The 26,326-nt window shown below is 38.2% G+C and overlaps 1 protein-coding gene and 1 long non-coding RNA gene across 3 annotated transcripts in view; one reads left to right on the plus strand and one right to left on the minus strand.

The window, feature by feature from the left end:
* Positions 1 to 26,326, minus strand: part of LOC121960541 (cadherin-18) — a 194,066-nt gene that overhangs the window by 137,013 nt on the left and 30,727 nt on the right. The gene's annotated exons all lie outside the window — the stretch shown is intronic.
* On the plus strand, positions 1,521 to 26,082 carry LOC148186074 (uncharacterized). Of its 2 annotated transcripts, none has more exons than XR_015775371.1 (3): positions 1,521 to 1,725; positions 2,323 to 2,473; positions 24,656 to 26,082. It is a non-coding gene; the product is annotated as an uncharacterized LOC148186074 (long non-coding RNA). The 2 variants fall into 2 exon arrangements; XR_015775372.1 differs by lacking the exon at positions 24,656 to 26,082 and adding an exon at positions 7,767 to 8,746.

A 26,326-nucleotide genomic window follows, 5' to 3' on the forward strand; every position in this document is an offset into this window, starting at 1 on the left:
ACATAAAGATTATCCTTAGAAAAACATTTCTTGAAAAAACTTCCCAATAAAATATTATAAACATGAAAAAAAAACCACATAACTCATAGCCTTGGACACGTAGGATTCAATTTTGAATTTCGTTACCAATCATGAGTATATTTTTGAACGCTGGCATGAATTTACATGACCTGAGTAGCTGACACATCTCTGCCTTCAGGGTCTCTTGTGAGATAAAGTGCACTCACTTAATGCCCCTTTCCCCACAGCCTGTGAAATGATTGTATCTGCCAGAGTACAGAAAACATTTAAGGGTACAGCGGATTTGTAATTATTATCATAGTATACCATCTTTGAACATTTTTTCATTTAAAAAAAATATAACAAAAAATAACAGCACACATTTTCAAAAGTCATCTAGTAATTAGATTGCTCCGTCGCAGTAACAGTGGCATTTATGCTGCGAGCACAAAATTGCTAATCATGTGTAATTGGTTATGGTTAGCAGGCACCGCTAAGCCCTTAAATGTACAGTAAATATTACTTCATTTCGGATTGGTGGCATAAAAACAAATCTTCCCTAGGTTGTAGTGTTACATTGCTAATTGCCTCCAAACGAAATAAAGATTTAGAGTAATTACATTTTTACCACTCTGTTCTCTTATTTAGCATCAGGAGTGCACACTGGCAGTCATAAGGGGACTTACAGCTGGGATTACCAAAGTAAATCAGAAAGCTTCTTAGCCCCAGGACCTGCGGCATTGCTAGCACTCTGAAAATGTGTTTCTGCTTGTGTGTGTGTGTAAGAGAGAGAGGGATTGTTTTGTGCTGCAGAGGTGCGTGCTATGAACTCAGTAGGATGTCGCAAAATGAGAGCAGTTGTTCTGTGGGATTGTTCTATTAATTCATCTCCTACTGATAGATGCCATCTCATGCCACATAACACAGGAGCCACAAGCAGCTTGTTTACAGTTTGTTAAATCAAGGGGTCTCCGTTTGGTTTGCTCCATGCACATTTTTGACTCTAGTCTCCAATCTTGCTAATGGCTTCACTCTCACTGTCTGTCTATTATCGTCTTGCTTCTCTATTTGCTTTGGCTTTTAAGGGGAAATAAATAAACACTGTGAATCTTTCTGCTCTCACTGTGAAGAAAGGCTCCAAAAAAGTGACTTTAAGAGTAGTACATTTTAGATTTTGTACACTTCAAGCTGAACCTTTGAACCCCAGGCTGTTGATCTGTTTTCAGGTTTAAGGCAGATTCACTATATGTCACAGCAAGACAGCCCTTATATTGTTATTTTGAGGATGGGTTAGATAACTCTAACATGTCATAGTCTGAAGCACTACTGAACAACACAAATCAGTAAAATTAGAGATATTAAATCTAACGCCCTTTAGTTACACACACAGAGTAATCCTCAATTTTTCCAGTTTAACCATGTTAAACTACACCAGTTGAGTTTATGTTTGTATTGTGTTGTAGTTCGTTATTTACACCAGCAGAGGGCACATCAGTCACACACAGAGTTCCCTTGTTTTTTTTGCTTGTTTTCCCTTTCCTTGAGAGCAGACAGGTTACGGCCAAGAGCGAGCAATACGTGTTAGAAAAAAAAAACTAAATGAAAGTGGGTAAAAGCTATTTTTGTTGTAAGGTATCGATTCTGAGAAGTATCCACATCGTGAGGAGTTTGTTTTTGGGTTGTGAACATCGCCGTTTATTCTGTTTTTGCTGAGGGAAAACTCCGGTGAGTAGAAGCTATTAGCGTCTAGCATAGCATGCTAACGGCTGCCGACTATGGCTAGTTACTCACTAAATACATGAATATATCATTAGTTATGTTGTTATGTTTCGTAGAAGACGTTTTAAAACCAACCGGAGATATATAAGAGTTTGTTGAATGTGAGAATGCGGGTTTATTTTTTACTTCTGTGTAGAAAGTGTGCTAATTGAACAGTTGCTATTGTAAAATGCTAGCTAAAGCTACAAAGCTAGCGGAGCTGATGTTGTGAGCTAAAACACGCAGCAGTGCGCAGCTGAGTATTACTGAGAGACAGTTACTTGATTCATGTTTCTCAAACATGATTTAGATGTGATTCAGTCCATGATTTATGTGCACTATGTGGTGGTAAAGGCTTAAAACAGCTAAAAATAGTTAAAAACAACCGTTTGTATGTGTTGGCTGTTAAAAGTTCATTTTATAGCTGTAAATGATACATTGTCAAATTTGAGTGGTTCACATTCACTGATTTAAGAAAAGAAAGAATAAATACTGTACAGTTGATTTAAGAAAATGTTTGGAAAGAGAGAAATAATGGATCTAAAAAACTGCTGCTCTATGCAGGTTTTTTTTTTTGATGTATGAATGATTACGATGGCGAGCCAGAGCCTGGACCAGCGAGACGTGGAGCAGGGACCCGACTTCCATGCGTGGAAGGTGTCACGACGGGGACAGCTTCATCGAGCATCTGGAGAGATCATATCACATCATACAGGTAAGAGACAAAAATTACACTACCCGGGTAGATGAATGATACACACTGACTCTGGACAAACTGGACACTGACTGATTTGGACATTTGACTGTGTTTGGACTTATTCATTTACCATTTTGGGCCCATTTTTCTATTTTATATGCACTTTGAATATTATATCTCTTTATTGTGAATTTGTTCTGTGGTTATTTACAACTGAGGTTGTTATTGGTAAATTGATGGTGAATTCTGAGTAATAACTGTTTTTTTTAAATACCAAGAAGTACACAGTCAGCCATAGTTGATCTATTTAATTTGTTGAAATTGAAGAGTGGCTTTCCTGCCAATAGATATATTCTTGTTACTCTTCTTTCCAAACCGTTGTCCTTGTCACATCTATCCTCCCTGAGTGAAACTATATCTTCTGATCTAGCCCAAATTACAGTAAGTGACATTAACGTTAGTACATGTGCACTAGGAAATGTCACATAGAACGTGTTACATAAAGAATTTCAAATCTTTAGGAATATAAGAACCATGATGCTGGGACAGTCTAGACACTGCTGTCAAAAAATGCACTGAAAGCAAAAAAATGGCTCCACAATTCCCATCATGTTTTGGGTTAAGCAAACAGGAAGTGTGGTAGAGCTAACTGTGTTTGTTCAACACATTCTCATCCGATCTCGTCATACAGTGCAATTCTGTCCGCGACCTTCCACGTCCACTTGTGACATTTTAGGTATCCTTCAGCATCGGCTGTTTGCGCCTCGGGATGCCATTGTGGTGTTTGGTCATTAAATGCACATGGTGGGATGAGGCATTATGGTCCTTATGTTAACACAACAGCACAGACAATCACAATGGTTAGGATAAGGCAAAATGGTCACAGATGGTTAGGTTTAGGCTATAGAGGCACAGGGTAAGGTGTAAAAAAATAACGTGGTGACATGATGCTGTGCTTCATAGTTTCATGCGCACCATGCGCACGTGACTGGTTCTGTCCAGCCGCATTCTCAAGTGGCATTAGCAGGTGCTCGTTGCATGTGGACACACTGGTGCCATCCAGCCATCCACCATTTTTTTATTATGACAATGCCACCGGTTCTGTCTGAGCGCGTTCTCATTTGACACTGTTCTTCCATGTTGCAGTTGGTCTTGGAAGGTGGCTTTTGGCATCATGCTCATACACCAAAAGCACTGACAGAGCATCACTATTTGATGAATTCAGAGTAAAAAAAAAAGGCCAAACAAACCAATCAATTGCTATTTTCTGATCTGGCATCAGAATGATCAACACATTCTCAACCCAGCTGGTCAACTGGAACACCACCACTGTAAAACAGATATTTCAAAACTGACTTCAGAGTGTAAGCAGCAATAATTCCAGCAGTGCATGACTTTGGGGTTTGGTTTCAAGAAAAATGCAACATTTCTTGCAACAGTTTTGTCATCACGCTGCCTCTCTACACTCATGAAATGATCATTCATGTGCAGTAGACGCACACAGATCAACAAAAAAACATCTTATGTTTGCATATCAGCACAGGCCACAGTGCTCGTGAGGTAGGATTACCCCGCTTCCTTAGCAGTTTGGAGTCTTTGAGGTCCTGAGTGAAAAATGAGAAAATGAGTGGCTGATGTGGCCCGCAGGCACAACCCTCGCTGGGCTTGTGTGGCACAGGAGATGATCCCCATCATTATTCTCCTTTTAGGGTAATAGAAGTCGGTGAGCTCTGCATCGATTTGTCCTTTCGTGAGCTGTGTCTGCAACATAAACAGCTGTGGAAGGCAAATGGACCCTCTGTCTCTCTGATTGTTGTCTAAAATTCACCCCTCAAATCATCCAACTGACCACTGTTTGTTGTCATTCTGTCAGCGTGTAATGATTTATTTCTGATGGACCACCGTGGTGCATCAAGCATTCAGAATAACTATAATCTGTGTGGGTTTTTTTTGTTTTTTTTTGTACATAAACCACACGAGAGAATGTAGAGAGAATCCAAGCCAGAGCACATTTGCATGAGCTGCTGAGGTTTTTCTCTGGTGCCAGTGTGGTCTGATGAGACTTGCGCTCTGACAGCCCGGGGCCTCGAAGCAAAGCTGAGGTCTTATTGACATGGAGCTCGCAGCTTTGGCGTGACCGCCACCGCAGCGGCCAAGCTGATCCTCTGACCCTGCCGCAGAGACACAGATGCCAATGTTTAAGAACACAGCAGGGAGCAGTGGAGAGGGGGAAGATAAACTAGAGCCAAGAGAGTGAAAGAGGAGACACAGTGAGAGAAAACTTTTAATTCCTTGTCTCAAGAATTTAAATTGAGACAGAGCCAGAGGCCACTTCAGACTGACAACTTAGAAATATGATGCTCAGACAGGTATCCGACATTTACTGCAAAGGTGGAACCAAGTCGTTGTTTTGTAAGTCACAAGTAATTCTCAAGTCTTTACACTCAAATCCCAAGTCAAGTCCCAAGTCTAGACAGACAAGTCCCAAACCAAGTCTCAAGTGCTAAACTTTGAGTGATAATGCACTCTTCCACATGATGTAGTAATTTTAACAACATATTAAATTTGGCAGAATCATGAATGTTTTTTTTGTTGTTGTTTTTTTTTTTATCTGCATTGTTGAATAACTTGTTGTTTTTTTTTTTTTAAAAAACTCCCTTAGCTGTTAAGCTAATGTTGGCCAAACGTTAGCTCACTAACTATTTGCATCAGCTTACTGTTATTTGTGCAAAATATCAAACAAAATTTGAAGTTGTTGCATCTTCATCTGTATTTTCCAACTCCTATGTTTCATGTATGGTTATTTGATTTTTGTTGACCTCTGCATAATGTTTATACATTAACAAAATTATCTTTGGTATCATTTTTTTCCCGACTGGCTGTATGGTTCTCCCTTACAAGCTGATTGGATGGATAGAATTGTTCAAACGAAGTGGATCATCTGTGGAATTAAGTGTCGACCTGCTCGGACCGAAAAACATTAATGTTTAAATAACACATTAATCTTTGGACGTGGTTGAAGGTAACAAGTATTCTCAAGGCAAAGGGCTTAGGTCCTAGTGAAATCTTAAAGTGCAAGTAAAGCTGTAAATTACTTTGGATTTTGTCCAGTTGATTCAAAAGTTATCATATTTGTGACTTAAAGTCTGATTTGAGTCCTAGTCATGTGACTCACTGCCCACACCTCTAATAACATGCGTAGCCAAAACAAAAGAGAGTGCTACTGAAATCAAATTTTCTACACTACAATGAAACCACAATTGCAGGTCTGTATGTATTTGATACATTTTTGGCTCCTCCAACACATATGGGATGTCGCCCTTTGGAAGTAAAAGAGCAAAGAAGGTTGAGGCAAGCCAGTTAACAAAAGCAAACATGGCTGCATAAAGGACAATATTTCAGTTAACCTCAAAAACATCATGTATGTTCTTCAGTACTGATGTTCACATCGCGTGCCAAATGCGTTCTGCATTGTGCCTAGAAAATCCAAACACTTAACATGTTATTAGCCTGCCATGGTTGCCATAGTAATTGGACTGAAAATGTGACCATATAGCAGTCTGCAAATGCATGTCTGTGCTGTTCTTATGCCAACTGATGATGTAATTTCTGCCAATGAATGTACAGGCTAAATACAAACAGCATGACTGAAATGCTTTTGTATAAACATAATGAACCTTTTCAGTATTTTACCCCATGAAAGGGAGGCTAGTTCTTTCAATCTCGTTTGCTCGGCCATTAGTTGGACCGGTGGTATATAGCACAAGCAAAGGGCGTGACCCAATGAGAGTGGGATGATAAAGGGAAGAATAGATATGTGAGAGCTAAAGCAGAATGCATCCCAAAAAGTAATTCATTTTTAATGTCATTTTAAATATTTAAATAGAGATTAGATATCATCGGTGGGTTAGATAATTATGTTTTTTAAACTCCAAGCCACCTTAAATATCTTATTTATATTGATTTTTGCAGTGCCGGTAATACAGACTTATCACTTCTCTTCCCTGTTGAATTTAATTTTATTATTCTACCCACAAATAATTCACTTACTTGATTAATTGCTTGATTAATTTGACTCCAGTGAAACAATTATTGTCACAGTTGCTGTCCTCCTATCTGTCAGGAAAAAAACATTACTATTGACTGTGTTTCATAGCAGCCAGTGAGAAATATTACCATAAAAGGCAACTTATCATGTCATTTTATATGCAGCGCTTAGAACTTGGCATTGCTGAATGTCTTCACATGCCACAAAAACTGACTGAATGAATAAAATCCTATCTTCACTTTGATCATTTTAAGTCTTTTGTTGTCATGCGAAGGAAAAATTCAACATAAGACACTTTAAAAAACAGCAATGGGCAATGTTCGTGACAAAGAGCAAGCACTTCTTTGTACTGAGGACTTACCATATTGCACTGAGCACCAAGTCAGACACAAAGAGAAAAATAGATTAAAGGAGGCAGAGTGACAATTTTACCACCATCAAAAGACTCAATATGTGGAGGAAAAAAAGGCATATTGTGTAGTATTTTACACTCCTCTCCTAAAACATATATCCCGCAGCTGAATACAGGGTGTCAGTCCAAGGGGGGTAGCTCTAAGGCAAACTACAGGTCTGGGAAATGTAGAAAATCACTAACAGGTTGAGGGGAAGCGGGACACGCACAGACTTGTGAAGCTTAAAAGTAGCCAGTGCTACAGGCTTTTCTTATTCACTGATAGTAATGCACTATAATTCATATAAAATCCACTGTGATCAAATGTGTTGCAGACTGCCATTCATCATATATCTTACAAAAGCAAAAGAGGATGTAAGGTCACATAATACAGAGTGCAACATAGAAACAAACAAATCCAGGACTTTTACCCAAAATAAAACTGTTGTTTATATACCATAAAGCAAGTTGGACCAATGGGACCAATTCATAAGATATCAGACATACTGGTCTATGAGGATACATTAAAGGATTAAGCATTCCTCTGATGCTTTGCAAGTAATATGGTTTGTTATTCAAATAATCCATACTTAGATAACAGTTGTTAAAGAAGGCGGAGAAAAGCCTGTGTTTGGCCTAGTAAAGCCTTCATATTCACTTTGCTTTGCTATTGACTGCACAGCAGTACACTGCCAACAGCTCACAGAATCAGAAGGATGCCGAGAGCTCAAACACCTTTTATAAAATGACTGCTGTGAAAACCATTTTATAATCAATTTCATCTTCTTTTATATTCAAATCAGCGATAACATTTGTCTGCATGTTTAGTCAATCCTGATTGAGTGATTGAATGAATTTTTGTGGTCATACAGAAACCTCTCTGATGTGCTAAAATGATGACAGCGCCTTTCTGCCTGTCGGGAGGAGCAACGTTTCCCATTAAGTTGTGCTGGCTCTGTTTCACTTGATTTGATTCAATATGCAAAGGCCCTTTGAGAAATCAGACAGCCTGTAGGGTGTGAGCCATGGTAATGTGGCCCTGAATGAAAAGCATGATTATGAAGAGGGTAATACAGAGCACCCAGCAAATGATGAACTCTATCTATCCATTGCTCTATCTATCCTCTGTACCTATCCTTTCATGTTCCCTTCACCCTTTCACTTTCATACTGTTTATAGATCCTTAAACATATCCATATTAATTGCAGTGCTAAATGTGGCCTTGACCTATAACAGCCACTCCTGAAAAAGCTGTGTCCACAGGGTGCCACTTTTTAGCCAGAAGTGCTAATAGGTTGTATGTGGGAAGTAATGGTTATGGCTCTTGTTGTTGCTAAGCGACTATAGAAGACCTATTTGAAGCATGCAACTCTTCTTCAAAAAGTTTTTTTTTTTCTTCTTTTCCTTTTAGATGTATTTCCTGGTACTTGACACTGTATTCATTACCAACATGCTCAGCTCTTAGGAATAGCTTACACTCCATCATAGTGTTCAGACAGGTTGCTCAAATGTCATATTTGTGTACATTTATATATTCAAATTGTTTGTTCTGATACCTAAGCAGAGGATACTGATGTTTTAACAGTAGCTAATTTTACGTAGAATTTCAGAAGTCCTGATAGAAAAGGCAAGGCAAGGCGGCCTGAATGCTAAGGTTGAGACTAGAATACTAGAATGAAACAAGTATGTGGTATGAATATTGCTCTTTTAACGTACAAGTATCATTAGATTAAAATGTGTCAGTATCCATACTCATATTTTTATTCTTGTGTTTAAAAATAATCTGAAGCTCAATTCTGAGATTTTTTTGTGAAAAGTCTTCTAATAAATTGTAAAATAAAAAATCTGAACTTCTGACCAACACGTATCAATTTCAGGTTAAAGTTCTTTGTTTCTGTTAGGGCATCCCCATTTCTGGTTTAAACCACACCCACTTACACTTTTATACGCTGTCCATTTTGAGTGCAGATATGCCAGCCTGTTCTCATTCCAAGCTCTTCAAATATGTCCGCTCTGTCAGTTGTTTTGGCACATGATCATGACGCCAAAAACCACCTTCCGTGTCCACCTGAACTGGCGCTGGATGGCATCAGATGAGAATGTGACAGAACAGAACCAGTGATGCTGTTATTACGTTGGAAGAGAGAGATGAGATGAGAGTTGGATATGCACACAGATTATTTAGTTGTTGCCCACATACAGATACAAATAATGATGTAGTCACTCATTACTGGTTATTTCCTTAATTTAGTCTTCCCTTTATTGATCTGAATGAGGTGGACAAAATAGTCTATTAACTGTCAAGTTTGATATCTAATGTCATGGAGATCAAAACTATCAAAAAGGAGGTAGCGTGAGAAGTGACACCAGGAAAATAATACTATTTTCCTGACTTTTTCCCACTTTTCAGCAAGAAAAATAGTGTCATGAAATCAGAATAAGCAACAGCAACAGTATATTCTCTTTTTAGCATTTTTTTTCTGGCAGAAAAGGTTGTCGAACACAAAATGCATGAGTGCATTTGCATTGTTATTGTGGCAATGACAGCAAAATATACTGTCGAAACTCACAAACCCAATCTGGTCACTTGTAGAACACATTGTGGACCGTCATCCATAAATATCAGACTCGACAAAACAAATTGCATTTTGCTTTCTGTCTGAGCACCTCTCTCTAGGAACCATCACAAGAGTCCTCCTGTTCCATTCAAAAAATAAGAAGGAAATGAAGCCGGCACTGTAAAGCAAAGCTCCCAGCGGGCCTTTAAACTGTAAATGTTTTCACACTACGCCAACTAAACCAGCAGTGTGCAGCCAAAGTGTGACATGCATTCTCACACAGTCGCACAGCGTTACACTGCAATCAATGATTCGTGGTGGTCAGGTGAGCAGGTCCTTAACCTTCACACCAGCGGAAGATGAATGGTGTCGTGAGGAAAGGCTACGACTCAGCAAGCCATCACAGGTGCAGGTGGAAAATGGTAGAAAAAAAAAACTCATCCTGCCATCCTGCGTGGCAGGAAAGATTAATATGGTTGTTTGGCTTATTGAATAAAAAGGTATAATTCAAAATAGCTTCAAGCACAGACATGCAGCTAATTGCAGGTGTCCACATGCATCAATTTGAAATTCAAAGTGGTTTCTTTTAACTGCCACAGTGACTTTCCTTTGTCTTTGCTGGTAAATAGATAAATAAAGTGGAAGAAATGAGTAATGCTGCCATCTGTTAATGTCAATTCAGACAGCCATATAGTTGAGTCCTCAGGTGTTAAACAGTACAACTTCTGCATACCTGTGACATTACGTGTGGGGAAATCAGATGCGCTACTTTATATCATGTGCATTTGGTTTATTGCCTCTTAGCTGTTGATTGCTACCTTGTCCTTTGTCACCACATCGTTTCATTGTATTTAACAGGGTCTCCCTGAAACATGCTTATTTACCTGTATCAAAACATGTGGTCTTTTCAACATCTGAACCTCTCTGACTGCTGAAATGTTCTGAAATGCAAGCTTGTGAAATGTGTGGCACCTGCGAACCATAATAAATAGTATATATTAACTTATTTATCCTTGGTTTAACCAGTAAACCTTGTTGAGTTATAGCTTTTCTTTTACAAGAAAGACCTGGGCAAAATCGCAAAACAAAAAAGTAAAAATGTACATTCTTTCAACCATGGATGGATGGATGGATGAGATCAGAGTTCTGTGCATGCCAGTCAGGCTCTTCCACACCAAACTCAGAAAACCATTTCACCATGCCACCCCCCCAAAAAAGGACCTTCCCAAAACCTTTCAACCAACTTTCAAAACCCCCTAACCAAGGGGTCAGGAACACCATAAAGGGTTACAGGACTAATCTAAGAGGTCACAAGAATATTAAAGGTCAAGTGTGTTTTTATCAGTTAATACTAAACTGAAAAAAAAAATAAAGTAAATTCTGACTGATAAATAACTAAAATTATTAATTTATTTATATTATTGTCAAATTGTGGCTCTCTAAAACAAAATTAAAAATGAGCGATTTGTGACGTACTTAATTATACAAGTATAATGTGTACTGAAATGCTTTATGGTCATGGCTTTAGTTGCACAATGGTGCAATGTGGAACTAGTAAGAGACAGACATGGCACAGGCAATAGCAAGATACGGCTTAAAATATCACTTGATGTTGTGCCATTAGAATCAGCTTTAATAGTATCTAAGTGGTTGAGCCTTAAATATGCAAAAACAACTTTAAGTAGCATAAAATTTGTGAACATGGGTGTCAACATACTTTAGGTAAGATAGTTGTAGAAAAAGTCTTTTCCTTATTTGAGCACACAATGTTTAACAGAATACTTTTTTCCAATTCTGTTATGCTGATATGGATCTCACACTCAGGTCTCTTTTTAATTATGCTTAATTACAATGGCTCTGCTCTCAAAAATGACTGCCATGGTACTTTATTGTAATTTCATACATTTTGATGTGAAGCAAACACTGGCCAAAATGTCCTCCATTTCCATTAATAAACTCTACTATGGCAATTCACACGACATGCAAAATTAAATTAAAGTAAACTGGGACTGCTGCAAGCTTATTTTCTCCGTCTCCACCGACTAAAATGGTATTCACCATCTGGTCCCTCAGGCTACTTTGAGACATCACTTCAGAAATACTCATATGTGTGAAATTTGGATTACTAAACTCCCTTTAATCACTCATTTAATTCCTAAGACCGACATAGTATGCTCGCTAATGTCTTGTAAATCTACAAGAGCTGAAGTGCCATGGCTTAAGTCTATGCTGACATGTTGTTGGGTATTTATGAGCCTGCTTCTGCTTTATGTGCTGCCATTAAGTTTGTAACATGCTTTTTTTGGAAGGGGGGCGGAGTAGGAACTTTTTGCTTCTTCTATGCAGTTTATTACCTAAACACATAAGGGGCTGTTAAAGAATTACAAACCATTACAGGCAAAATCTAAAGAGCCAGACTGAATGTGTGGGCAGACTTACTTTGAATAGTGTCTCATACAGAGGCATGGCTCCAATAGCTCAGTTTTGCTCCTAGAGCTGAAATAGTTTGGATAGCTTTCTAAGAGAAAATACTTCTCTCACATTTTTTATTTCTATGTCACCACCACCAGAACTAATGAACCAAACAATATTACATTGATTTCCCTGAACTAAATACAAATAATAGAATTTTCATCTCAATAATGCAACAGTTGAATCTTCTGTGATGCCTTTAATCCTTTGAATCCTGGGGAAAATGGCCCAAAAAATGAGCAAGAAATTAGTTTTTGAAAAAATACATAAAAAAGTGCTGAATTCTAAAATATCATTATAATATAAATAAAGTTTTCTATTTTTTGTAAATCATTTTAACTAATCCTACCCTCTCTTTTAAAACTACTTTTGGGTAATTTTCTTGTCACCTTTTACGAATATCTTGCAATTTGTGAGACTTTTTAAAAAAAAAAATTTCCTCTATGTTTATTTTCCTCTATGAAAACTTTCAATCCAGGTTTTAAAGGATTAAATACCTTAAATTTATTTAAAATTGATACCAAAATTTAGGAATATAATAGCTACTAGTTATGTACAGTTAGTTACTCCCTTTAGCAAGCATACAGCACTACAATTTATTGCCTTTGTTAGATAATTCACAAAATTAATGCTCCCTCTTTAATAATTAAGAGCATTGCTACTTGCAGGGGGAAATGTGTGTGGATTTGTTCACATGAATGGCCACATCCCATGCAACATAACACTCCAGAGTGCCCCGACTGTGTGCGAATCAACATCTACTTGACACACATTAAAGTACAAATGCTTGTACATGTTCACAGACAAGTGCACACACACATTCTCACATGCAGCCCCCTCATTATCACATATGACACAGAAAACATACCAGCATGTATTTATATATTTATGATGAAACAAGTGAAAACATACAAGCTGCAATGAGCTGTAATTTTACACATAAACGGTGGATATAGCCATATGTGTACATTTTTATATTCTTTAGTAAAAGCAACACAGATATCTCCAAGGATCTGCAGACAAACAATATCCACATTTAAGACTTCTGTTTGACATCACAGCCATTCACTTCTATGGGCAAATAAACCTCAGTTCCCCTCAGTCTGCAGAGGAATCTTCACCGACCCATAAAACTGTCAGCACCTGACTTTCCAATGGTCTGTAATGTGAACCCCCCAGCAGTGAAATAAATACTGTCTTTCCCTCAGCGGTACGATATCATCATGCACCTAGGAAGTAACCAAAAGAGGTGGCAGGATAAGGAGACGGCTTCAAAATTCTGCACACGTTTAAGGCTTCTGAAACATATGGAGGCTAGAGCAACTTTCCTACATACTTCTTTGATGTCTCTTGCTGCAGTTGAATAATTGTAACATCAATTTGCATCCCACCATGGTTATAAAATAGACACCTGGCAGAATAAGTGAACATATATTGGGCACATGATCTTTCTTATCTGCAAAGTGGCGTTCTGGATGTTTCTGTAATTACATGGGTCACACAGCCCAGATGGCAGAATAAAATGCTGGCATTGTTGCATATTCGGGGTGTCTGCAAACTCTGGATATGCAACATTTGACTTTGTTATCAGGATATGGATGTAGCCTGGCATTCCCCTGCTCTGATATTGGTAACTTATTATGAAAATTGTAATTTAAATGTTGAATGTGAATTAATTAAGATGATAATAATAATAATAATAACAACAGTAATATTGATAATAATAATAATAATAATAATAATAATAATAATAATTCTTGGCTACCGAGCAGCAAACTGCTGTTTAAGAATGACACAATAAACTGTCTTCTTTTAAGGCATCAGGGCATTTCCAGCCAAGATGGTGGCAACAAAACCGTGTGTATTTGTATATTGTACAATACATATGAAATGTATTGCATATTAATTATTTGCAAAAATGTACAGTCACAAATCCCACCAGGTTAAAGCATTCATTTGCATCATTGGTGCATATACATGGCAAACATAGGAATCTAATAATATGCTTTGGTCTCTATGGACGACACATTCCTGGACAACAAGCGTTGCCTGGAGCTTACTGATTTCAGAATTCAACAGAGTTCAACTTTTCTCAAGTGTTGATGAGATCAGTCTGTATATCAGATGTACTAGGTGACTTGAAAATCCTCTAACACTAACTGGGAATAGAGAGGCATTAAAAAAAAAAAAAAATGTAACCTGGCAGCAACTGGTCTCATCAAATATGTTGACGTTGGCTGAGGCAACCAAAACATCGCCTGTTGCACTGGGGTTATATAAGCCCTCACCAGTTCTTCTCTCTCCCTTCAATTTGGGTAAAAATCAAGGCTAGATTTTCAACCTGCATATTAGTCAATGTAGTGACAGATGGCAAACTCAAGATTTATTTTCATGGTTGAGCTGGTGCTGCTGCTTTGTGACTGAGATTTGAAAGGAGTGGCATTAATCTTCCCCATGTCTCACAGTGGGCCAAGGAACCAGTTCAAGGTGGAACCAATATAAGACAAAAGTCCCAGAAAGCGATGAACCGACAGAGGGCACATTAGCATTCTTCAAAGGGACAACTCAATCTGAACAGTGAAATATAGGTTAGGTGAAACAAATGCTGTATATTCATTTTATTGGATTCAAATAAAAGTCAAAATATTCCACTCCACCCTGAAAAAAAAATGAAACGAATTAAGTACAGTTCTTTTAGAATAAGTGTCTGTTTTGGTTTACAAATCATGAAGAATTTGATGTTCCCTTTACCCGAATGGTGTAAAGCTCAAATGCGCTCTTGCTCAAATTCCTGAACAGAGACAATCTGGATACTCAGAGGGATAATATTCCCTTAGGTGCTCAAGTGATTTATAATAATCACTGAGAGTTGATAAATATAATCCGACCAGGAGCCTCCATGCCTATAATTTGTAAATCTACCACATTTTTTTGGGAAGGACAGAAGTCCCTTGATAATACTAATCCAGTGCAAACCAAAATGCTTGATTATTTCGTTCAGCTATTTTTTGGAGGTTTTTAATTATTTTTTTTCATGCAAGATTCCATCAGCCTCCTGTCACGAAAATGGAGGCAAATTTGTGGAGCGGTATTCTATACCCATTTTTGTTTTATTTCATTGAATTAGAATGTGGCAATCTTCAGATGTCCTTATGAAATTATTTCCAAGGAAACAAGGCTAACCTGAAAAAAAAAAGTTCAATGTTTGGTCGCTATTAATAAGGCAATAATAATGTCATAAACTCAAATGAATGAAAACACAGCACATACAATGATGTGCTAAGTGGCTGGATGTGGAACAGCAGCAGTGTGAAGACTTTAACAAGCTCTAATTGACTGGTTTGTGAAATTGCCAACCTCCCAATGATGAAAGGCTGATAAAAGTCTTTGATGTTATCTTTTTTTTTAAGTTCGAATTTTACTTGAAGTTGGAGATGGGGGGAGAAGTCGCACATCACTCAGCAGCCTGGAATCTCCTCTGAAATGCCTGATCCTGGCCTTAATCTGATCGTAATGAGCCACACTAATGAAATATGATAAAATAGCCTCCCACTGAATATCAGGACGCTTAGCCATTACCTAGCTTAAATGTCAACAGTAAACAAACACAAACAGACCATTTTTTATGAGCCTGTTCACTGAATAAATGATATAATATTCAATCTTACCTTGACACCTACAGTATATAAAATGCAGAAGTTTGTCTGTACGCCTACAGTAAATACAGACTTTAAAGTTTTCCATCTGTGGGTATTTCATAACTTGAATGTGTGTGTATCATCACTGCTGCCAGTCAGAAAGATGTTCCTTGTTCAAAATAAGCAGGGCATGGTGTTCCCTGCCACTTTCGCTCAGACTCGTCCCTTCCTCCCCGCAATGATTTCAGACACCTGAGTGAGACATTCACAATTCAAGTATCCTTTGGCGAAACCTTGGGTCCTGCACTGATGCAGCCTTTGTTGACAATGATGGATGCAGCCGTCAAGGAGGCTGACATGGTAGGCTAAATTACATTACATTCAAACTATTTTTTAGTCCTTCTCAAGGCTAATGTTACAATGAGATGAGGCACATGTCGTGGGAATAGTCACGTCTCCGAGACAGAAGGTGACAGCAGCAGCGGCATACAGATTGTCATTGGGGACTGAATTATTTGATAATTGACTCATAATATTGTTGCTTCAGTTTATGGTGGAGTTCAGGCCTGGAACTGATGATGGCTGATATTTTGTGTGCAATCTAACTGTGTCTTTTCCAATAAATCTCAAACTATTTCAAATATTAAGAGCTTTGTCAGTCTTCAACTGTCAGACTTGCATGCTGAGAAAAAAGAAAATGTGACCCCACTCCATTGAAGCCATTCATAATCCATAATTAATACTATTACCTTGGTCGCCAGCTCCTTAGAGTGAAGTAAAATGGGTTTTATTGCATGTTTAAGTGACTTCATCCTCTATGTTCTCATAACGTCAGTGGGCAACATTGAAGGATTGATTACTGACCAAGTCAATGGGGGATATTTGACCATGGGGCCTTAACCTTGGCTGATCTGAAGGTGAGGCCTCTGGTGATCAGAAGCAAAAAAACAGTAGTCAAGTTAGCCCTTTAACCTGAACTAGGTTAAAAGGTTAGTCATTCTACGATACGTATATTAAAATGTACACAAGTTCAAAGTCATGCCTAACTAAAGATCAGACGGCTTTGAGACAGAAGTTTCATAACTTTAAAAAATCCTTGAATAAAAAGTGCATGAACAATGCTACTTTTATGTTTCTAATATTACATTTTGTAGAAAAGCTGGCCGATTCGGTTTGAATTATTATTATTATTATTATTATTATTATTATTATCATTATTATTATTATCTTAATTAATTCACATTAAACATTTAAATTACAGTTTCCATAGTAAGTTACCAATATCAGATCAGGGCAATGCCAGGCTACTATTTATCTAGCTACCCCCATCTACCTCCATTGATTATTATGAGTATGTTATATATCAATCTTACAAAAACCCAAGTGTATAAACAGCAATGTTTTCATCTCATTCTAAGCAAGGAAGCAAAAATAATAATAAATACATTTATCCAAAAAAACTAACTAGCCTATTCCTTTAAAGTCGCTATGTCTCTCTCAGGTGTCCCATGGCACCTGAATGGGAAATTATCATCCCATTTAATGGTCTTTATCCGCTGTTTTAAGCCTTGTGGATATAGGATAGAGGGGGAGCTACACAACCTACAGAACAGTTGCCTGGTGATGGCAATTTGTATAAGATTTGAATGTACTTAAATATAATTCATATATTTTTCCTCAGACATATTTTCCTGGCTTTTTTAAGTGATTTTTAAATCTACCAAATCTTTAGCAGTCTGTTCATTCATTAACCAAGCAGTCATTGCCTTTTTTTCTGTTTTTGAACAAAATTGCACCAATTTGCTTGAGGTTCAGAGGTTTAAACACTTGTGAAAGGCATCTGAAAGCAACACAAGGGAGGTGATGTTAGGATTCAAAGGGTTAATTAATAAAAATTATGCTGAAAAGATTTTTTTTTTGTATCAATTGTTTGTTGCCATTGTACACAAGGTACTCACCACAATGTAGAATCAGCATCATTCTGCTGAGGCACATTTTGACCCAGTGAGGAGCAGATTAATTTTCACTGTGGGTTCTGTTATTTCATGGATTGCTTCCTCTCGTCTGCATCAAGACTTTGACTGTTGTCAGTATGATTCCCCCTCCCGAGTACTCATTCCCTGACGCTCATGTTCAGCGGCAGTTGAGTCTGCCCTGATATGTGTGAAAAGGTGTAAGGAGTGTGGATGTAATGTGAGAGTGAGTAAGAGGGTGGGGGGTGGGGGGGTTCACTGTGTTATTATGTTATTATCAGTCCCTTATCAGTGTTATTATGCAAGTGCAAGCAGCAATGTTTTGGTGGCCTTTAACACTGTCAGCATATCTGATTAGACCAGTTACTGCAGCAGAAGAATGGAAATCCGAAAAGTGTTCAGCAACGCCCCTTCTCTCCTGGCAGCATCACTCACATTTGAGTAATATTTCACTATCTATTATCAATGCCACATTTCAAATCTCTCCAATCAGCCAGTCCTGTAATTCATGGACATTATTCATTCACGCTCATCGGCGTGGGCCGCTCCCTGTTTCGTATCACAGCCTGGTGAGCAGGAATCACAGTCGGTATTACTCACATGCAGGCGAGTCCACAGGCTGTTTAACAGGCTACGAAGTTACGCATGGTCACTACATTTCATTAAACAAGACAAGGTCAGCAGCCTGGGCAGAGGGATCTGTTTTACTGGCATTCGAGGAACGCTGCGCCGCTAAACGGCAGTTGACCTTGTTGTTGTATCCTGACAGACATTGGCTCCCATTCCCACCACACTGCTCCACTAAGGGAGGAGCTGACATGCTGCTTAGCCACGATAGAGGATGGGCTCCCACTGTGCATGCATAATGTCACGCTTTTGATGCTTGATTACAATGTTATTAATTCCTTCACTCTGGCTCTGTTTTGGTCCAAGTCTCCAGTTGCCCAGAGGACTAACTTCCCCCTCCCCCAATATAAGACATCCGCATGGCCATGTTAAGGGTCTGCACCTGGGTGGCTAGTACAGGCAATTATAGGAGGTCATGTGTTAGGTCATTCGTTAATAATGTCACAGTGGCGCTGAGGACTATCAAATCTGTAGTGGGAGAATTTGGGAGGTGCAGATTAGCATCAGATGAGCTGATAGAGCCCTCAAAGAGAGGAGCTCAAATGATTAAAACACTTTTCATTTTTACCTCTGCCAAGAAGGTTATGTTTCTGTTCCGAACTGTTTTTCTCTTCATCTTTTTTTGGAGCAAGATATATCAAAATACCACTTCACAGATTTCAATATAATATGGTGAGAAATTAGCCTAATGGAGATACATTCCCTCAAACACAATGTGCAGTTGCAGCCATCAAGTATTAATAACACATGCACTTCAGTCAACTCCATTTTTTTCACAATATACCTTGTAGAAAGCCCTACATTCCCAGGATTTAGTCACCAAAACATCAGCCTGATTGAGCATGACAGTTTATTCTTGACCTTGAGAACAACAGTTGATACAACAATCTCCACTCAAAGTCCACTTACTCTCCTGTTATTGAGCTCAGCTTTTAAAACCAACACAGAAAAAAGTCCTAAATGTGCTCAGAATAACGGAACCGTTCTTATGAGCAGGAAGGGGGGTGGATTGGGGGTGGATTGGGACATGTAAAACTGTGTTTGTAGCTACAAAAGCAGGTATTTTTTAATGAGACGTCAGGACATGTTTAGCCTTGTTTGTGGTGACATAACCAGGTATATTTTTATAAGCTGGTATTTTCCAGCCATTATTAGTGAATAAGGAGGTATGTTTTAAAGACAGTTTGGGACATATCCAGCCTTGTTTGCGACAAAAGCGTGTATTCTTAAACAAGAGTTTGGTACATGTCCATCCTTTTTTGTAGCGACAGAAGCAGGTATTTTTTTATGAGTTTGTGCTTTTCCAGCTGTGTTTGCAGCAACAAAACAAGTATTTTTTAAAATGAATTTGTGCTTTTCCAGCTGTGTTTGCTGTGACAAAAGCAGGTATTTTTTAAAAGTTTGGGACATGTATAGTCTTGTTTGTATCTACAAAAGTGGATATTTTTTAATGAGTATGTAAAATTTCCAATCATGTTAGCTATGACAAACCAGCTGTTCTTACTGAGTGTATGGACCATTTCCAGCCATGTTTGTAGCAACAAAAGCAATAATAATTATAATAATAAAATAAAATGAAAAATAGGGTTTAGGACATTACCAGCTGTGTTTGTAGCAACCAATCAGGGTATTTTAAGTCAAAACATGATGTTTTCCTACCTAAGTGGTTTTTAATCCCGAACCTAACCAAAATTTCGCCACAGCATTGCCAGAACAGATAATTGAAAATGGATATGATAAGTTTCAACATATCTACTACATAAAAAATGTACAAATGAAACATATCCATGGTTTCCAAAACAGTACAATGCCATCATTTGATACGGTAATTGGGTTGGTGTAAAACAGTCAAAAGACAGTGAGATGTTTTGTCATCAGTATGGTAGTTTATCCTTTTTTAATATTTCTGACACAGCTTAATCCAGTCTTTTTTAACATGATCTATTTCATAAACAGCAGAGAAGTTAGTCACATGCTATCTGACTGCTTTTCATTTGTCTTTGGTTTCATTTTTCCAGACTGCAGCCCTCTTCTATCCTCTCATCTGCCCTCTTGTTTTGTTCTTTTTACTTCTCCTCTCTGCCAGTAGCCAAAGACTCGCCGTTCATAGCTGACTCCTCTTCTCCTTTGAAAGCAGAGCAATTGAACATTCATTACTTTGGGTCACGTGAGAGGATTAATAACCTTATTACTCATATTGGACATGCATAAAATAGAGGGCTGACCTTCTTTTAACCTGTCTTCAGCAATAGATGGAGGGTGTCCATTAATTGAATATAAAGGAGCTTCGATGTACTGTAGGCTCTTGCGTTTATTTTGCCTCGCTGTAAATGTAACGAGATCCCCAGTTAGTAATAGGAAATAGTCTTGCTTTTTGTGTGGGCACCAATTCATTTATGTTCCCTAAGTACAAGCTGCAATACGGGGCTTATGATGATGAAAGGCACCGGATCCTCTCAGCCTGGAGTGTCTGCCTACTATTAAACCTGCACATTCACAGCTCCCATCCAAAGTGATGAATCCCACTTAAATAAATACGTGGATCTCACTCTGACAAAATAATTGCTGGTATGAATGTGAAACCCCAGGCTGCCTGATAGCCACCCATGTTGACTCATTTAAATTATCAGTTATCTTGAAATGTTTACACAAAATAGTGACACTTTAGATAATATTATGATCTGAATATGGAGGAAGTTGACAGGAAATGTGATTATATGCTACTCTTTAAAGTGAAACTCCTCATACACATGCTGGCTTGTACCCCATGAATAAAATAAAAATATTGATTTAGGGGTATTCTCTCTGAACTGCATGTTTTCTTTCTCTCCATCCTGCCTCTAAAATGTTATGGTCACTTCCTTCCACTGCTTTCTCCTCTTTCAGCAAAGGTTATATTTTATCCACAAGAGAGTCATTATTTAGCATCTCCATCTCTGCTGTCCTCCTCCCCACAGCTCTCCCGACTCAGTGCCATTCTCCTTTGTCATTCTAATCTTTTCCTCTGGCGTTACTACTTTGTTTTGACCTCCAGCCTGCATGTGTCTCTCTGTGTGTGTGTGTGTGTGTGTGTGTGTGTGTGTGTGTGTGTGTGTGTGTGTGTGTGTGTGTGTGTGTGTGTGTGTGAGAGGGCATGCATGTTTGGTTTGTAGAATTCACTTTCATGGTCGTCGGTTAAAGCTGCTGGATGAGGCAGGAGAGTTAAAGGGAGCAGAGTTTGTATTTCTATTCATAGCTCTTTCCCCTTCCTTATCTCTGTAAAGGATGTGGATTTTTCAATACATGCCTGTCCAGTGTGGGGCAACAAAGCAACCAAATTATCAATCAGAACTCACAGAGGGAACATAACTTGGGTAGGCCACTTTTATGCAGAAATCCTGCAAGTCTGTCGCAACAAAGACCCTTCATTGTGCCGGCTTTGCTTTTTTTTTACACATAACCAAACAATGATGGCATAATATAGCTCCAGTGTGTAATTTAAGAGAGCTTGCTGGCAGAAAAAGAGACACAAAAGTTATTTGTAACACAGCAGCATCTAGACTGAACTGTACATTTCTAAACAAAAGCACAAAGTCACAATAACAGTCATCAAAAATCCCTGTCATATGAGAGTTGATCTAGTTCTCTGACATCTAAGGTATCCTTAAGCAACAGCTTGTGCAGCAGCTGATTGGGATGCTGTTACCACGATGTCAACAAATGCACGTGGTGGGATAATGCTGCACGGACCTAATGTTTACTCAACAGTGCCTGCCAACCTACGCCACGGTCACGGTGGCTAGGATTAGGCAACAAAGTCACAGAACGTTGCATGTGGACGCATCCGGTGTCGTTAAGATATCCGCTAGTATTCTAATAACATAAGCCATTGATTCTGTCTGAGCACATTTTCATCTGAACAAGTGAAAGAACACTAAAGCAATTCTTTTGCTGTATGTTGCCAATTAAACACAGACACATTAGGTTTGTGATATGTCAGATGTGTGAGATTGAAAACTCTCCATGGGAAGTGATCAGAGATGCTCACAGGTCTCACAGAAATTGTTTTATTTTTCGCAGACCATTTCCACTAGTAAGATGGAAAAAACAAATTCCTATCAGTCATGATGAATTCTATCAAAATATGACCATTTCAAATAACAAGTAAAAATCTCAAAATAATGAGAAACTTTATCAAAATAATAACTTACTTATCTAAAAAGTAATGAGAAACTTTCTCAAAATAATGTATTATATCTAAAAATGACTTACCTATCTGAAAATGATGACTTAGTATAATTGCTCATTATTTTTTTTAAAGATACTAAGGCACTACTTTGAGAAAGTCCACCCAATCGCACTGGCAGAAATAAGCTTCCATAATTTTTGACATTTGTATGCTAAAGGGGAGAAAAAAAACCAATCTTGCACATGTCAATCTAAGGAATAAAATGTTAACATGTGTGGGACTGCCAGTGTGAATGATATTTGTATTTAATTTTTAGGAAATACTTTCTGATGAAATCCTATCCAGACTATATTCAGAGATACTCCAGTGTTGTGTGTGACTGAACTTTAATACTGGTCATAAAAGCTTCCACAGAATATATTTCTGATCCAAACACAGTTTAAACAGCAAGTAAACACTGGGGTATGAAAAGAAGGACAACTTAGTATATTTAGCCTGAGAAGGAACAGCTAAGTCTAAAGAGACAATGAAAACAGTGCTACCACCCACAGAAACTCAAACTTTATCATAAGAAAATAGCAAGGGATTTACAAAACAGTAACACCCACATTGTCTTTAATTGACAAGTGATTCTATGGAAATTGCAGGGCAGAAACACCACAGCTAAGACAGCACAGCAAGAAAGTTGTAGCCACCACAACTTCTTTCAGATTGCTGCTTTATTGTAGGCTACAGTGTGTGATGTAACAAGTTGTCACCCAAATCACACAGACACCCACGATCTCCTGTTGTGGCCACCAGCAGCAGCAGATAATTGCCATCAATATTTCACGTAGACTGTGACAGTAGGGCATGACCTGATGCAGCTCAGGAAAAATCAAAATTTCTTGGCTCTGACAGATCATAACTCAGCTGCTACAATCCATCACGGTAAAAGGTGAGACCCAGAAGGAAAGTTCCTGACAGGGATTTGACTTATCACTGTTTGTACGGCAGCTTGTTGAGTTTGAGCTATTAGAAAGAGGAAGCTTTTTATTCAGGTCAAATGCATTCTGTATTTTGGTGACATCTCTGGTGCAGAAAGTGAAGGGTTTCTCCATTGGCATTCTGTACGATTGCTTCGGTGAAATAACCCTGACAGGAGCGATGAAACTTGTGATTTACTTTTAGTTTTTGTAGCCATTTTGTGCCACTACCGTCATGCTCATGCTAACAACCCAGTTCTCCTTCTGTTTATTCCAAACACCTCAAAAAGAAAGAAAGTGATTTTCTGACATATTTTGGTATGTAACTTGTCAACAACAATAAATACTGACATTGGGGAAATGGCTGCAATCAATATCAAGAGTGTGCCAAAAGTATGTGGACATCCAAACAAGAAGTACACCCATCTGTGATTGTTAAGCGTTTTATTCCCAAAACATGGGCACTGACTTGCTGCTACTTCAATGTCCACTTGTCTGGGAGGGCTTTCCGCATGATTTTTGGGATTTGCTCTGGTTAAGCCACAAGAGCATTTACAAGGTCGGGCACTGACGTTGGGTGATGAAAGCCCTGCTTGTAGTCTGGGATCCAGATTCCAAAGAATTTTCTTTGTGGACCTGGCTTTTTGTCTTATTGAAGCAAGAGAGCTCCTTTTGCAAACTGCTGCCATTAACATGTACAATATTGTATAAAGTACTGTATGCTGTAACACTACGGGACCCACTATGCTTTTCATATTTGTGTAATAATTTTCAATTTCAAATGATGAGGTAAACATATGTCAAAGTAATCCCTGTGAGCAAAAAACTCAAGCTTCAGACTGTTCTGAATGCTTTATTTCCACATATTCTTTCTCTTTTGGCAAAAAGGTCAAGTAAGATCATGGCAGAGTTCTTCATATGGTCATCTGCTTAGGGCACGCTACTGCAGGTTGACGTGTTTTAAGTGATATTGTGTGTAAATAATATTATATAATTATATATTGTATAAAACACAATTGCAAGATGACTACATTTCCATTAAGCAACTTCTCTCACAATGTTGTGCAACTTCTCCTTTTGGGATAATATTCAAAGAAGCATGCAGCAAAAAAAGTGTTTCCATTGCAATTTTGCGAAATATGGCTTTTTTGAATTACCTGAAAAACCACCTCTTGCAAGCCTAAAAGCTTTTTTTGCAATGAATGGGATTTTTTTTTTTTTTTTTTAAATAGACGTGTTTTAAATAGGCATATTTTATATTTGCAATTTCAATTTGCACAATTTGAGGGTTAATTGAAACCCATTCCAAGGAGTCTACATGTCGGCAGACCTTACCTGGTCAACACACATCTCTCACCAGGTGAAGAGGGCCTAGCTGAGACTTTATTTTCTGAGAAGCTGAAACTCCCACAACAACTGCTGGTAAACTTCTACCCTGCCACCACGGAGAGCCTCCTGAATTACTGCTGCACTGTGAGGTTTGGGAGCTGCACAGCAGAAGACAGGAGGTGGTTAGGGCAGCTGAGTGTGTTACTGGGACCACACTGCCACATCTGAGTGTCATTTACACTGGCCGCCTGAGCAAGAAAGCCAGCTGTATTATGATGGACCGAACCCACCTTGGACAAGGCCTGTTTTCCCCCCTCCCCTCTGGTAGGAGATACAGGGCAATTGGACGCAGGAATAATTGGCTAAAAAAACTGCTTTTTCCCCAGAGCTGTTGCCTCTGTGCACACCCTGAGGGGACTGACTGAAGAGAGCAATGACATGCACATTTACTTGCACTGGACACTTTTTATTGTGTCTCAATTTATTTGCATTGTGTGTATTTTTCTTGTGCTACTGAAGTATCACCAAACCCTCTTCATTGTTCTCTTGTTTGTTTGTATTTTTAACAGAGACAATAAATATGTTATCTCACGTTAACATCAGAGACACATTTACTCTAAGTTGTAAATATTTTTAATTTCTCAGTTTTGAATCATATTGTTGCTGGAATGTAATATGGTTCTGTTCAAATGCTTTTATTGGTGATTTTTAGAGAAAGTGCTGCCAAACACAGCCATTACCAGGCAACAAGTACACTGCTACATATAGCTGCATGCTAATATCAGGGAAACCTGGCATCTTGGTTGCAATGTTAATTTCTTCCCTATTTTGGATCATTTTACTGATGGACCATGTACAGCTGTGAAGGCTGCAATGATGATACAGAGATGAAGATACAAGGTAAAAGGTAGATTTATTTGTTTTTTTGGGGGGATAAACGTAGTTTCGAAAAAAATGAAATTAAAATTAAAATCAGTCAAAGTAGTTAATCTTGCGACATCTTTTGGCATCAAAAGAGGAGATTATTATTTTGTTTTGTTATTATTATCATTATGAAAGCGTGAACATGTTGTAGAAACCCCAAAATTCAGTTATGACCCTTAAAATTAACTCTAAGGTCTGTTAAAGTCTGCTGTGTCCTGATGCCTTCAGACTTTTGGATAAAGTGTTTGTAAAAGAAGTTCCCTTTAATATTTAGTCTGTCTTTCTTCTCATTTGGTCAGTTTATTATTAAGAACAGTGTGTTTTCTTGGTTTTTGGGTTACCATGGGTGCATTCTGAATCACATACTTGTCTTTTTACTTTTAGTAGGTACTATGGCTGCCCTTGCAAAGAATGCACTGTTGCATGCAGTATGCACACAATCAGGACATACTACTTCTTCATAATACTGTACCCTGAACTTTGACCCTCTTTCTCATATAACTGTTACCATGGAGATAAAATAAATCGCCATCCGCCAAACTCAGCAGAGACGGAGGTTAACCTGGAGAGCTCTGCTGTTGTTACTGATTGTTACTTTAACTTTTAAGTTATAAATGCATACATTGTGGATTCTAACATTTTATATTCATTTTATATGCATTTCTCTGTCATTGTTATGATTTATTTTGTTCACTTAAACAATATATATTGCTATTATAACCATGTCAGTCCCTTGAATGCACTGTCATTCATCATTGCAGCTTCTCTCAGCTGTCAC

The sequence above is a fragment of the Plectropomus leopardus genome, chromosome 21 (assembly GCF_026936395.1).
Source record: "Plectropomus leopardus strain MGB_pleo_1.0 chromosome 21, ASM2693639v1, whole genome shotgun sequence".
In the NCBI taxonomy this organism is placed as follows: Eukaryota; Metazoa; Chordata; class Actinopteri; order Perciformes; family Serranidae; genus Plectropomus; species Plectropomus leopardus.